The following is a 13,813-nucleotide window of genomic DNA, read 5'->3' as shown; positions in this document are numbered from 1 at the left end:
TTTTGTTTTCATATGGATAACTACTTGTTCTAGTATTGTTTATTGAAAAGCTCTCCTTTCTTCCATATATTACCTTACCACCTTTGTTTAAAAAAAAAAATAACATATGGGAGTGCCTGGGTGGCTCAATTGGTTAAGTGTCCGGCTTCAGCTCAGGTCATGATCTCGCAGTTCGTGAGTTTGAGCCCCATGCCGGGTTTTGGGTTGACAGATCAGAGCCTGGAGCCTGCTTTGGATTCTGTGTCTCCCTCTCACCCTGCCCCTCCCCCACTCACACTGTGTCTGTCTCTCTCAAAAACAAATAAACATTTAAAAAATTAAAAAAAAATAAAGGTTAAAAAGAAAAAAAATAGCATATGTGTGGGTCTATTATTTTTGGAATCTGGAATCTCTATCATGTTCTATTGCTATTTGTGTATCCTATGCCAATACTGCACTATTTTAATTACTATAGCTTTATAATAATCCTTGAGTCGTCCAACTTAGTTCTTATTTTTGAAAACTCTTTTGGTGATTCTTCCTTTGAATTTTCATACTAGTTTTAGAATGAGCTTATCTATACAAACACATACACACACACACACAAACAAACAACACCAACCTGTATTAAATCTATAAATCAATTTACAATTGATAACATATTTGTTATCAATAGCAGTCTTGTCTCATCTAACCCATAAACATGGTGTATCTGTTCACTTAGCATCATCTATGATATATGGCAATAATGTTTAGATTTCAGTGTATGATTCGTATTCATGTTTTGTTTTACTTATTTATTTATAAAGTTTTATTGATTTAAGTAATCTCTACACTGTAGGTGGAGTTTGAACTCATGACCCTGAGGTCATGAGCCCCCACTATTTTTGTTTATTTTATTTCATAGTGTTTCATATGCTGAATGATACTATAAATGATTATGATTTTATTTTCTGATTTTTCATTGCTACTATATTAAAATATAATTGATTTTTGTCTATTGACCTAGTATTCACTAACTTTGCTAAATTCATTTCTAATCCTAGAAGCTTTTTGGTACATTTCTTAGGATGTTCTCTGTATATAGTCATGCAATTAGTTAATAAAGGCAGCTTAATACTTCTTCTTTGATATTTAGGACTTTTGTTTATTTTTCTGGCCTTAATCACTAGTTTTGATCTCCAGTACAATGTTGAATTGGTAAAGGCAGAATTTCTTGCCTTGGTCCGCAAAATAGGCATATAGTTTTAACAGTAAGTATGCTGCTAGCTTTAGGTTTTTCATAGTTTGCAAAAAGCTTTTTAATCATTCATGGATGTTGGATTTTGTCAAAGTTTTTCTTGCATCTATTGAGATGATCATACAACTTTTCTTTTTTATTCTGTTATGAATTACACTTACTCTGTGGTGAATTACATTAATATTTGAATATTTGGATTCCTGAAATAAATCCCACTTGATCATAATTTATTATCATTTTTCTATATTGTTGAGTTTGATCTGCTAATATTTTGTTCAGATTTTTTGTGCCTACATTCATGAAATCTGTAGCTTTCTTGTAAAATATTTGTCTGGCTTAGTTATGAAGGTAATACTAATGGTAAGATTAGTTGGGAAGTGTCCCTCTTTCTCTATTTTCTAAAGTTATTTGAGTAAAATTGTTACTTTTTTTCTCCTTAAGTGTTTTATTGAATTGACCAGTAGAGTCACCTAGAAATTGAGTTTACTTTGTGGGAATATTTTTAATTAAGACTCTAATTTCTAAAAATAATCATAGGTCTCTTCAGATTTTCCATTTTTTCCTTGAATCAGTTGGTAACTTTTTTATCTGTGTCTGTCAAGGAATTTGTCCATTTCATGTAAGTTATCAAATTTAGTGGAATAAAATTGTTTTTATTATTCTCTTAACATTCTTTTAATGTCTGTAGTATATGTACTACTGTCTTCTGTTTTATTCCTAAATTTTATATTTGTGCCTTTTTAAAAATTGATCTAATTAGAGGTTTCTCAATTATATTGTTCTTTTCCAACTAGCATTTGATTTCATTGACTTCTCTGCATTTTCTTTGTTATTTTACTGATCCTCAATTTTATCTATATATTTTTTCTACTTACTTTGGGTTTAATTTGATTTCCATTTTTTAGTTTCATAAGGATACCTGTATCAGCAATTTTAAGCCTTTATTATTTTCTATTATTATCATTTAAAGCTATAAAGTTTCCATCTAATTTCTGTTTTAGCTGCATCTCACAACTTTTGATATGCTGTGTTTTTATTACCGTTCAGTTCAAAATATCTTACTATTTCCCTTGGTTTTTTTTCTTGACTCATAGTGTTCCAATGTTTGGAAGTTTTACAGATATATTATTATTGGTTTCTAATTTAATTTCATGTAGTCAGAGAACATAGCCTATATGATTTCAATCACTTCAAAGTTTTTGGGAAGTATTATTATATGGTCCAGGAGAAGGTTCATCTTGATGAGTACTCCAAGCCATTTGAAAAAAAAATGCGTACTATTTTATTGTTGAATGTCAACTAATGTCAATTAGCTCAAGTTGATCAGTAGTATTTGTTGGTCAGATATGATTTTCTTACTACTTTTTTCTATCAAGTATGTATATGAAAGTGCTGACTTCTTCAGCTTTAGCGATTAGATTTGCCTACTTTTAGTTGTAGCAGTTATTGATTCATGTACTTTGAAGTGTGATTAAGTATATGCTTGTTTAGGATTGCTCAGAATTTTTGGTGAATTACCTCCTTCATCTTTGTGCAACCTTCTTCATTATCACTTGTGATACTCTTTTTTTTAAAGTGCACTTTGTCTGAAATAAGTAGAGCTATCCCAACTTGGTTGGTTAATGTTTAGATGATGTTCTTTTCCTCCATCTTTCCATTTTCAACCTGTATATGTCTTTATGATGTAAGAGGGATTTGTGTGAAGAGCATATTGTGTGTTGCATTTAAATTTAATTTGACAATTTTCTCCTTTTAATTTGAGTATTTACATGATCTGAAAATAAATTATTATCAATTTTTCATTTTTATCAAACCTTCAAGGAAGGGATAATTAATTCCATGTTATTTAAGCTGCACTGACCATATCAGATCATAGAGAAGGAAAGATTCCAAATTATTCTATGAAGCCAGCACAACGCTACCAAAGAGCACCAAAAAAGAGAAAAAATTACTGGGGAAAAAAATCTATTTTATGCATATTGGTGCAAAATTCATAAATTAGTAACAAATAGAATCACCCAGTGTTATGTTAAAAATAACAAACACACAAGCAAGTGGGCTATTTTTTAAAAAGTAATAGGTGAAAAGAGGTGAAAAATCACATAAATAGCTCCATAAATGCTAAAAATCCCTTAAAGGCATTTGGTAAAATTCACCTTATGTCCCTAATTTTAACTATTAAAGTTTTTTTTTATCATTTTATTTCATCATGATAAGTATACTCTTTTTAAAAATTTATTTATTTATTTAATGTTTTTATTTATTTTTGAGACAGAGAGAGACAGAGCATGAGCAGGGGAGGGGCAGAGAGAGACACACACAGAATCCGAAGCAGGCTCCAAGCTGTCAGCACAGAGCCCGATGCGGGGCTCAAACTCACGAACCGTGAGATCATGACCTGAGCTGAAGTCGGACACTCAACTGACTGAGCCACCCAGGCTCCCCAATAAGTATACTCTTTAATCCCCATCACCTATTGAACCCATCTCCCTCTCCCCTCCCAGTTTGTTCTCTATAGTTAAGAGTCTGTTTCTTGGTTTGTCGCTCTCTCTGTCTCTCTCTTTTTTTTCCTTTGCTCATTTATTTGTTTCTTAAATTTCATATATGAATGAGAGTGTATGGTATGTATGTTTCTCTGAATGACCTATTTCATTTAGCATTATACCCTCTAGATCCATCCATTTTGTTGCAAATGGCAAGATTTCATTGTTTTTTTTAATGTCTGAACAATAATCCGTTGTGTGTGGGGGGGGTATAGATATCACTTCTTCTTTATCAGTTTCTTTCATGATTATTGGTCTGTTGAGGCTGTCTAATTCCTCTGAGGTCCAACTGGTGATTTATATTTCCTCAAAAAACTACCAATTTCAGCTGGTTTTCAACTGAATTTACATGTAGTCAAGCACAATATCCTCCAAGAATTCTTTCTCTGTGTTAGTGGTTATTTCCCTATTTTAATGTTCAACTTTATATATTTGGGTCATTCCTCCCCCAACCCCTATTAGATTACCTAGACATAAAATAATCCATCAAATGACACATACTTTTCAAATAGTAGCCTACTTACTATGTACACAGCCCAGAAATAGAGGAGCTGAAATCAGGGACAAGGATGAGGAAGGTAACAGGAGAGGGGTAGTTTGACAAACACAAGTCATTGAATAAACATTTAAAAAGCAGAGAGCCTGTGCACATATGACCTGGTCTTGAACACCCTGTATCTCCTTTTCCCAAGTCCTCCACACCCAGTAAAAACCTGCTACATCCCACCTTGCCTTCAACACCCAGGTGTCACCTCCTCTTGGAAACTTTCCTGGATTTCATGGGAAAAGTCAACGCCTTTCCTCTGATATTCAAGATTACTTTTTTTCCTTTGAATTTTGAAAAATTTCAAATACAGAAAGTTAAAAGAATAAAACCAATGGGATTAATCAATGTTAACATTCGGTCAGTTTTACTTTAGATCTTTTTTGTTAAAAGAAGCATTATAGACAAATTAAAAGTCCTTCCTTTTGAATGAAATCTTTCCATTTGCAATGACATGGATGGAGCTAGAGTGTATTATGCAAAGCGAAATAAGTCAGGCAGAGAAAGACAAATACTATATGATTTCACTCATATATGGAATTTAAGAAACAAAACAGACAAGGGGCACCTGAGTGGCTCAGTCGGTTAAGCATCCGACTTCGGCTCAGGTCACGATCTCACGGATGGTGAGTTCAAGCCCTGCATGGGGCTCTGGGCTGACAGCTCAGAGCCTGGAGCCTGCTTCAGATTCTGTGTCTCCCTCTGTCTGCCCCTCCCGTGCTTGCACTCTGTCTCTCGCAGTGTGCCAAAAATAAATAAACATTTAAAAAAATTAAAAAAAAAAAAGAAACAAAACAGACACACATATGGGAAGGGGAAAGAAAAGAGAGAGAGAGAAAGGGAAACAAACCATGAGAGACTCCTTACCATAGAGAACAAACAGGATTGGTGTAGGGAGGTGGGTAGGGGATGGACTACATGGGTAATGGGTATTAAAGAGGGTACTTGTCATGTTGAGCACTGGGTGTTATATGTAAGTGATGAATCACTAAATTCTACTCCTGAAAACAATATTACACTATATGTTAGCTAACTTTGATTTAAATAAAAATTTGAAAGGAAAAATAAATAAATTAATAAAAGTCATTCCTTTTACCAACCAAAGCAATTTCTTTCCTTTGCCAGAGACCACCACAAATGTGAATTTGGTAGTTATTGTGACATATTTGTATCCATAAATTATAAATAGTATTATTTGTGATTTCCATTAAAATCAAATGTTCATGAAAGAAATAAGAAAATAAATTATTATCCACTTGGCAATTTTTTTCAGGCTCATCCCTACTGGGATTAACACTGGGGAAAGAACCATAACCTCAGTGCTAAAGTAGTTGCCTAGGTTTTTGTATTTCTCTCTCTGGAGAACTTTACTGTTGAAGATGACAAATCATCTTAAGCATTTTATTATTTTTTTTCCTCTGTGTAATTTGATTCATTCATGAATTTATTCAAGAAGCATTTGTAACAGGGTCACAAGATTTATGCATACTACATCTCAGGTATGTAGTCAGGATATGTTTTTAAAAATTATGTCTAAAACAACCCCAATCTATACTATAACCATCAGTCTATCAAGTAAAAGGCAAAAAAAGTAGCTTCTAGTCTTATTAAAACCTGGACCACTGTAATGATTGAAATAATCTTTTAAGGTTGTGCTCTTTATCACTTGGTAAAAAGAAATGCTCAGTTTCCTAGAATCTTCCTGTCTTCCTGATTCTCTCCCAGGGCATCTTAGGGAAGGAGGACTTCATGACTTCTTGGCTGGGGGAAGATAGGCTCCCTAGAACTTGCAATGGTTTTGTTCCATTCCTCCAATCTTCATGAGGGTGCCCTGTTTGCTTGGTTGTTGCCTGCCTACTGCATTTGTAGCTGAGGTCTTTACCTTGTGGAATAGTCTTGTTTATCTTGTTTGGTTAGTTTTGCAGTTGACCTTAGGTTACACTGGTACAAAAAAACCTTTGTCCTCCATGTGGCCTCCTACTGTGATGGTCCATCCCAAACCAAGGCCAGGGATCCCTTTACATCTCACCAATCCAGACCCTAAAAGGCAATCTGTCACCTGCTTCTCAAATTACCTGATGGTTCAATCCTTCCTCCCCAGGCTTGCTCTACTCTACACAAGGAATAAAGGAAGATTTTATTATTGCAAGGCAGAAATGGCAAGCTGCCCCGAAAAGCAAATTTGAAGGCTACTCTCTAAGCACTCTTTGTTGCCAAATTAAACTCTGATGTGGTTTTGCCCCAGCTTGGTTAGGGCAACCTGTGCTTTGGGTTCTTTGTAGAGACTCAAACAACCCAACAGCTTCCTTCTTCCCATGGCAGTCCTAACACCCAGTCCTGGTGGAAGCTCAGAGAGAAGTTGGGGCATTCAGATCTGTTTTCCACATCTCCTCTTTCCCTTTTCCTTCCTACGGCCTTCTATAATAGGGATGGGCTTCCCTTCCTTCTGCATCACATCCTCCTCATATCACTATGCAGCAAGGCCTGGCTATCAGGGGCCGAAGGCATATAGGTGTTAACATTATGTGAGAAATCAGAGTCCTCTCTAGGCTTAAAAAAAAATGGAAGAAAGGAATTTAGAAAATTCTTTGGCTATAAAGCCTACAATTCTTTGGCTTTTAAATTTACTGTGTTACTTTAAAGCCCTATTTAAATGATAGGAATTGAATAGCAACATCCTTATTCATATTTCTTTAGTCACCAGTCAAGTGGATATTTCTGGTCAACTGAGAAGGAGCTCTCAGAAGGAGATGGTGCCATAGCGAAGCAAATGGTTCTTATTCAGAAGGCCAGCTTTGGAACTGGGTGGAAAATTCCAGTATCCACCATCTTTCCAATTTCCCTTTTCTGGCCAAAGCTGCAAAGCATGTTGTTGAGTAGAAACATCTATTTACCCTCATCCTAGGAAGATATTTTCTTTCACCTTTGGAAAGCAACATGCTGCTATCTGACCTTTATTATGGCCTCACTGAATGCTTTGCAATGCTTCACAGTGATTTGCAATGCTTTGCCATAACTTTAGGGTTACCACATGAAAAATAATTGAAAATCTCTTGGTCCTTAGGAGATGGGGCCTCCCAGACATGCATATATGCAAATAAAAACCATCTCTGACTTCCCTTTGTGTGTTCAACCTGTTTGCACTACTGACCAAATACAATAAGAAAATATTTCTTATTCCATATGGCCATGTTCCAGGTAGAATGACACTACACATTTCAACTTGATTTCAAAGCCTCTGCCCTGAAAAGAAAAAAGAAAGCGTGTATAATCTTGTTCTCATGGGATTAAAATCTGTTTGGAACACCCTACAATGACTGGAAAGAGGAGCAGGAGCAGTACATCTTTCAGCAAAGTGCCAAGGCCCTGGAGTCAGAGCTGGCTGGTTTCTTCCTATTTATGTTTCCCCATAATTGGAATAATTAGTTAACTGACAAAGTTTAAACACAGGGTTTATTTTATGACCTCCTATAAAATAATATCCTCAAGAGTCTGAAAAACAGAAGTTCAGTAAAAGTCAATCTTAAGTTTGTGAACTCTTCTAAAAACAACAGATAATTGAAAAGAGTATGTGTATAAGTTTGTTGTATAGAGCATGAAAATAATGCAAGGAAATAGAATTAGGCAAAAGAATATAATGTTTTCTCTTTCTACCATAAACTTAAACGTTTGACACCTGCTTCCACATGTTTATTCTATTATCTAGAATTGCATAATTAGTTATTCTGAATTTAATGTTGACATTACATGATATTCCATAAAGACCATTGTAAATCCTAAGTTCCCTGCCTTTTGAAAAGTTGAGAACCTCTGCTCTATAAGGTCTTTCTGACATCAAAACTCTATAGGAAAAATAAAAACACTCCTATTGCACTTTGAGGTTCTGTTACAAATATTCTGTGGTTGGATGGGTTAAATAAGTTTAAATTATCTTATATATGATAAAACCAATGATCCTCTGAGATTATGCAATTTATTCAGGTCACACAAAGTTGATGAAATATCTGGAATGGGAACTTCATGCATTTCCTGTATACTTCACTAATATGGGGGTCGGAGCACAGTGTCTTAGATCTCTAAGGTTATTGCATCTTTGGGTTCAGCACGACAGGTGAGTCGCCTGTGTGCTATGCTTTCACTCAACAAAACCAACAATGACTATGAAAAATGGTGTCCACAGTAGAAATTCAGATGGCCACAGTTAGAATATATTTTCCATTTATATTGAGAAGCATATTCTTTGATGCATACCACATACTTCAGCATTTGACCTAGATGGAATCTTAACGACAAAGGAAACAGATAAGTATTTTGTTTTATCTCTCTTCTATGTGGCTTTTTTTTTTTAGAATGAAAGAGTACCTACATAGTTCCTGAACTATGAAATATTATCTTTGCTTATCAGAATTATTCTACTCTTCCTTACCAGATCTTACAATATTACTGCCTCCCTTTCTCAGTCCAGGCTTTTCCATGAATGTAATATATTATATGAAAGGGGCCTGAAGAAAACACATAGCATCCTGACATGCTTAGTGACCTAAGGAGAAGTGTTGCAACTATGGATAGAGTTAGAGTGTGGGAAGAGCTTATGAGGAGATCTAGTCCCATGTGTTATATTGTTCAAGTAAGAGCTGCACACTGCATGGAAGTTGCATTGCCAGTCAACGTAAAATGACCTAGGCCTGTGCACATAAATTAGATCTTTAGTGTTAGCTACAAAACGAGCCTCAAGTACATAGCATGGAAACTGAAGACTGTTCCACTCATCCTATCTTTTGAAAAAATGCAGTGTCTGGATAGAAGTCATTTAATAAAAATCTACAATGGGGCTTATAAAACAATACTGCAGCTTAAGAATAGGGAACAACACTCCCAAATATAAAAGAAAATCAGTTTATATAAGAAACATCATAATTTTAGAAAGCAATTGCTTCATTGCTCCTCAAGTGTGTAAATGGTGCAGCCTCCATGAAACAGGTGCTCTGGCCATCAAGCTAAGGCAAAGGCTGGGGTCAAAATACTATCTGAGTGAATGGGAAACTAATACACTAATAAATACACTAATAAACTACAGGTATACTAGTTTAAAAATCTTCTCAAAATGGAGGTAGTAAATAGTAGAATTAACACTTCTGACATCAAATCAACATTCTGGAGGGCAAACTTGAGATACTCATCAAGAAACTGTAGAGTGGGTTAAAAAACACTTCTTAATGTGATAAAGGTTAAAAATAAAAGAATAAATAACAATAACTTTAATTTTTATTGAGCATATATTACATTTTAGGCATACATTGGGCAAATTCAAATGAAAAAGAAATCAAGATGGTTTCATAAACATCATATAGAGTAGCATGCATACAAAGTAGCACCAGACCTGACAAAGAGGGTCATTTTGTATTGATAAAAGGAAAGTTGCATTGTCAAGAAATATCCTGGCATTAAATAATGCAATATCTTACAAGTTACAACTTCAGAGAATGAGAGACACACTTAAAAGGAACCTAGAAGTACTGATCTAATCTAAGGGAGAGGAATGCATACAGGTTGGGCCGCCCAATGCATGAGGATGCCGAGACACCTAGTCATAAAATCTTTTTTGTTTTCTTCCTAGTCATAAAATCTTAATGAACAGTGGCTTAAGGCTTTGCTGCTCGAAGTGAGGTTCACAGACGAACAGCATGGGATTTGCCTGGAGCTTTCTAGAGATGCAGAATCTCGGGCTCATCCTATACCTACTGAATCCAAATCTGCATTCTAACAAAATGCCCAGGTGATTCAAATGCACATTACTCATTCATGCATACACATATATACTTCATACATAAAGAAGATTTTGAATAATAAAAAGTAAGGTAAATTTATGTGCTATATACTTTACATATGGACTATCCTCTTTTCTTGAACATTTATGGAAGACTTATGAAATGCATCACTTGGCTATAGATAAAACTATCAATTCTGAAGAGTAGAAGTTGTAAAAGTCAAATAATCTACAAATTACATTAAAATTTAATGGCACAGATTTGAACAAAAATCAACAAACCAAAAAATAATAACTACTAGCTATTGTTTCAAAGAAGATATTAAAAATAAAATTATGGACTTTTTAGAAAACTATACACCGAAATTTGTAAGATGCTCTCAACTGTACTCATAGGCAAAAGCTTTAATTATTTAATACAAAAAGTTCTAATCTAAATATTTAAGTTAAGGAAGTAGAGAAACTATAGCAGCTTTGTGGAAGGCCAAGACACATATGTCTGGTGACAAAACTGATTCAATTGATTTTTTTCTTATACAGATTATAAATCACATTCTTCAACCACTTAGAGCTTTGTCATTGTTCTTTACACTAATGTAGAAACCAATCATTACTTAGACGGTGCTGTGCTCCTTGAAAATAGAAGTTTTTAACTGCCTGAAAATCAGACCCAGAGCTAGAATAGCTCACTCATTAACTAGAGGGCCACAGAAGAGTTTTACTTGCAGCTTGCAGCTAAGCCCCTTTCCTGATCACCTTTCCAGGAAGGATAGAGGAGGAGAGTGTTCTGTTTCCTTTTATTGTTTTAACAGGGCAGATAATATGGGTTCGTAGTGGCATCTAATCACAACATCTTCCTGCTATGATTTAGGACAAAAGGACAAGCTTCTTGCTAATTTTTATGGACAAATAACAGGTAATTATATTTGACTTTCTAAACAAAGAGAATTTTGAAGTGATTTCTGTACATTACATGTGTGCCTCTTTTACTGCAGATATTCAGGATATGTCAGAATAGAGTCCAGCCCTTGGTGTATTTTGCTTAAGAACAATAGAAAATAAAAGCTGTTAATCACATCTGTCCCTATAAAACAACAACAACAAAAACAACAACAACAACAACTTATTATGTAGTTTGCCAGGAAGTCTTGGGGTCCATTTAGAGGATTTTCCTAAGTGATTCTGAGAACAAGGACTTAGGACTTTGTCCACAAGAGTTATTGAGAAACTGGATGTTTTTAAATGGGGAAGAGGGACTCATAATCATTTTGGAATCTTAAAATGATCATTGTTATTGTTCATGTGGTGAAGAATAGATTAGATAGGAATGAAGTTGAAGATCAAAGCTGGAGACTGAAAATCCACATATGACTTCTGACTCCCCCAAATTTAACTACTAATACCCTATGGTTGACCAGAAGCCTTACTGAGAACATTAAACAGCTGTCTAACACATATTTTTATAACTATTATATACTGTATTCTTATAACAAAATAATCCAAGGAAAAGATAATGTTAAGAAAACCATAAGGAAAAGAAAATACATTTACAGTACTGTATTGTATTAGTTGAAAAAACAAAAACAAAACATGTGTAAGTGGATTCACACAGGTAAAACCCATGTTGTTCAAAGGTCACCTGTATTTCAAACACAATTTTAAAGAGTTTGTATTTATTTTTTCAAAGGAAGGAGGCCACTGAAAGTTCTCAGTATTAAAGTGAAGGGATCAAAGTTGTGTTACACGAACACCGTTTAGCTTCCTACAAGAATACTGTGAGGGATATGGGGAGGGTAGCAGTTCTTCCAGTAGAACTATTACTTTATGTAAGAAGATATAAATATTCAAAATTAGAGCAGCAGAATCAAAATCGAAAAGAAGAAACCATGCTCAAACCCCCAATTTTCATCAATGCATTTTAATATTGAGGTACAGTTGGCAGCACTTTTTTATTTCTGGTTAGGTGGAAGGAATGGGTGGTCATGAGAGGGAGGTAGACCTTGTGCCAGTCACACTTAATGAACACCATGTCCCTGAGTGCTCACAGCATCACTTTAAAGTAGTTATGCTTTTTCTCCATTCTACAGATAAACTGGGGTTCAGATAGGTTAAATAACTTTCCCAAAGTCACATAGCTGGAAAAGAAGCAAAGCTGAGAGTCAAACCTAAATCTGTATGACTGAATGGTTATTGCTATAATGCTAAACATAATAAAGTCCTCTTCAAAAGGGAGGTTTTGTTTTTGAACAGCAGTTCTAGGAGTTGGCCAAAGGAACACAGAGATGCAAGTATAATTAATTCTAGGTTTACAATAGTTTCCCATGGATGTTAGATTGTAGGCAATGCTAATTTCCTCCTCAGTAATCACGTACAGCATTTGTTTTCTCACCGTAGGCAGTATTCATTAAACAGACTATTGAAATATGCCATTTCTTGTGAAAGAGCTGTTGAACCAGCCTAACGCTTATCTGAGCAAATACTTCACCACCTATCTTACATGGGTTGCCATAACAAAATACTGCAGATAGGGTGCTTTAAACAACAGACATTTATTTCTTACAGTTCTGGAGGCTGGGAAATCCAAGATCAAGGTGCTGACTGATTTGGTTCCTTGTGAGAGCCCTTTTCCTGGCTTGTAGATGGCTACTTTCTTGTTGTGTCCTCATGTGTTGGAGAGAGAGACTTCTCTGTGTGTTCTCTTATATGAACACTAATCCTATGAATCAGGACCCTTCTGTCATATTTCCTTTTTCCAAATATAGTCACATTGGAGGTTAGGGATTCAACATGTAAATGGAGGGGGGCAATTCAGTTAATACTGCTACCTACAACAAAATTCAAAAAACGATTTACCTATTAAGTTTATTATTCAGCAAAACAAAACAGTCATAGCTTAAGAGAAAATACACCTAATGAAAACAGTATTATTATTTGTTTGTAAGAGTTGCCTTATTACAAAGAATGCCAATGAAATTTAACATCCAAAGTGAATGTACACTACATGTGATTTCCAGTGAAATCAATGTCAGTGACAGTGTTCTTTATTAATGAACTATTGTGGATAAGTGTAATATTTGCAACAGATAATTTTCTCAGAAATGATTATCCTTAATAGAAATTATAAACACAACACAAAGTCTTCTTTATGAATGACATTAAATTTATTGAGAAATAATACATTAAATTTATTGAGACATGTCATAAAATGCTGATAATAAAAAGAGCAAAATCCAACTACCCAGAGAAAACCATGAATAACATCTGGGTCTATTTGCTTCCAGAATTTTTTGTACATATAATTTTATATTTTATATGACTTACACTCTTCAGGACTGTTTAAATTCACATCACAATAGTTGTGAAAATGTTTTCTTTTTTCTTTTTCTTTTTAAAGATTTTATTTTTAAATAATCTCTACACTCAACATGGGGCCCAAACTCACAGTCCTGAGATCAAGAGTCACATGCTCTACCAACTGAACCAGCCAGGTGCCCCATGAAGATATTTTCAAGTTGGCAAATGTCCATCTATGATTTTTTAAGTGCTGAAGAGTATTTTATTGTATGAATATGCCGTAACTTATGAGCAACATGTCATAATCTCCAGTTCCTACATTCAGCTCAATTAGTCTTTTCAGTCTTTAAAATATTTGTTTGATTGTCTTAGTTTTAACTTTCCTAGTTACCAGGACTAATTTTTTATGTACTTATTGACCACTTGTTTTTCTTCCATAGATTATT

Source organism: Lynx canadensis, chromosome B1 (genome assembly GCF_007474595.2).
Source record: "Lynx canadensis isolate LIC74 chromosome B1, mLynCan4.pri.v2, whole genome shotgun sequence".
Lineage (NCBI taxonomy): Eukaryota > Metazoa > Chordata > Mammalia > Carnivora > Felidae > Lynx > Lynx canadensis.
Note: the sequence above shows the minus strand (reverse complement) of the source record.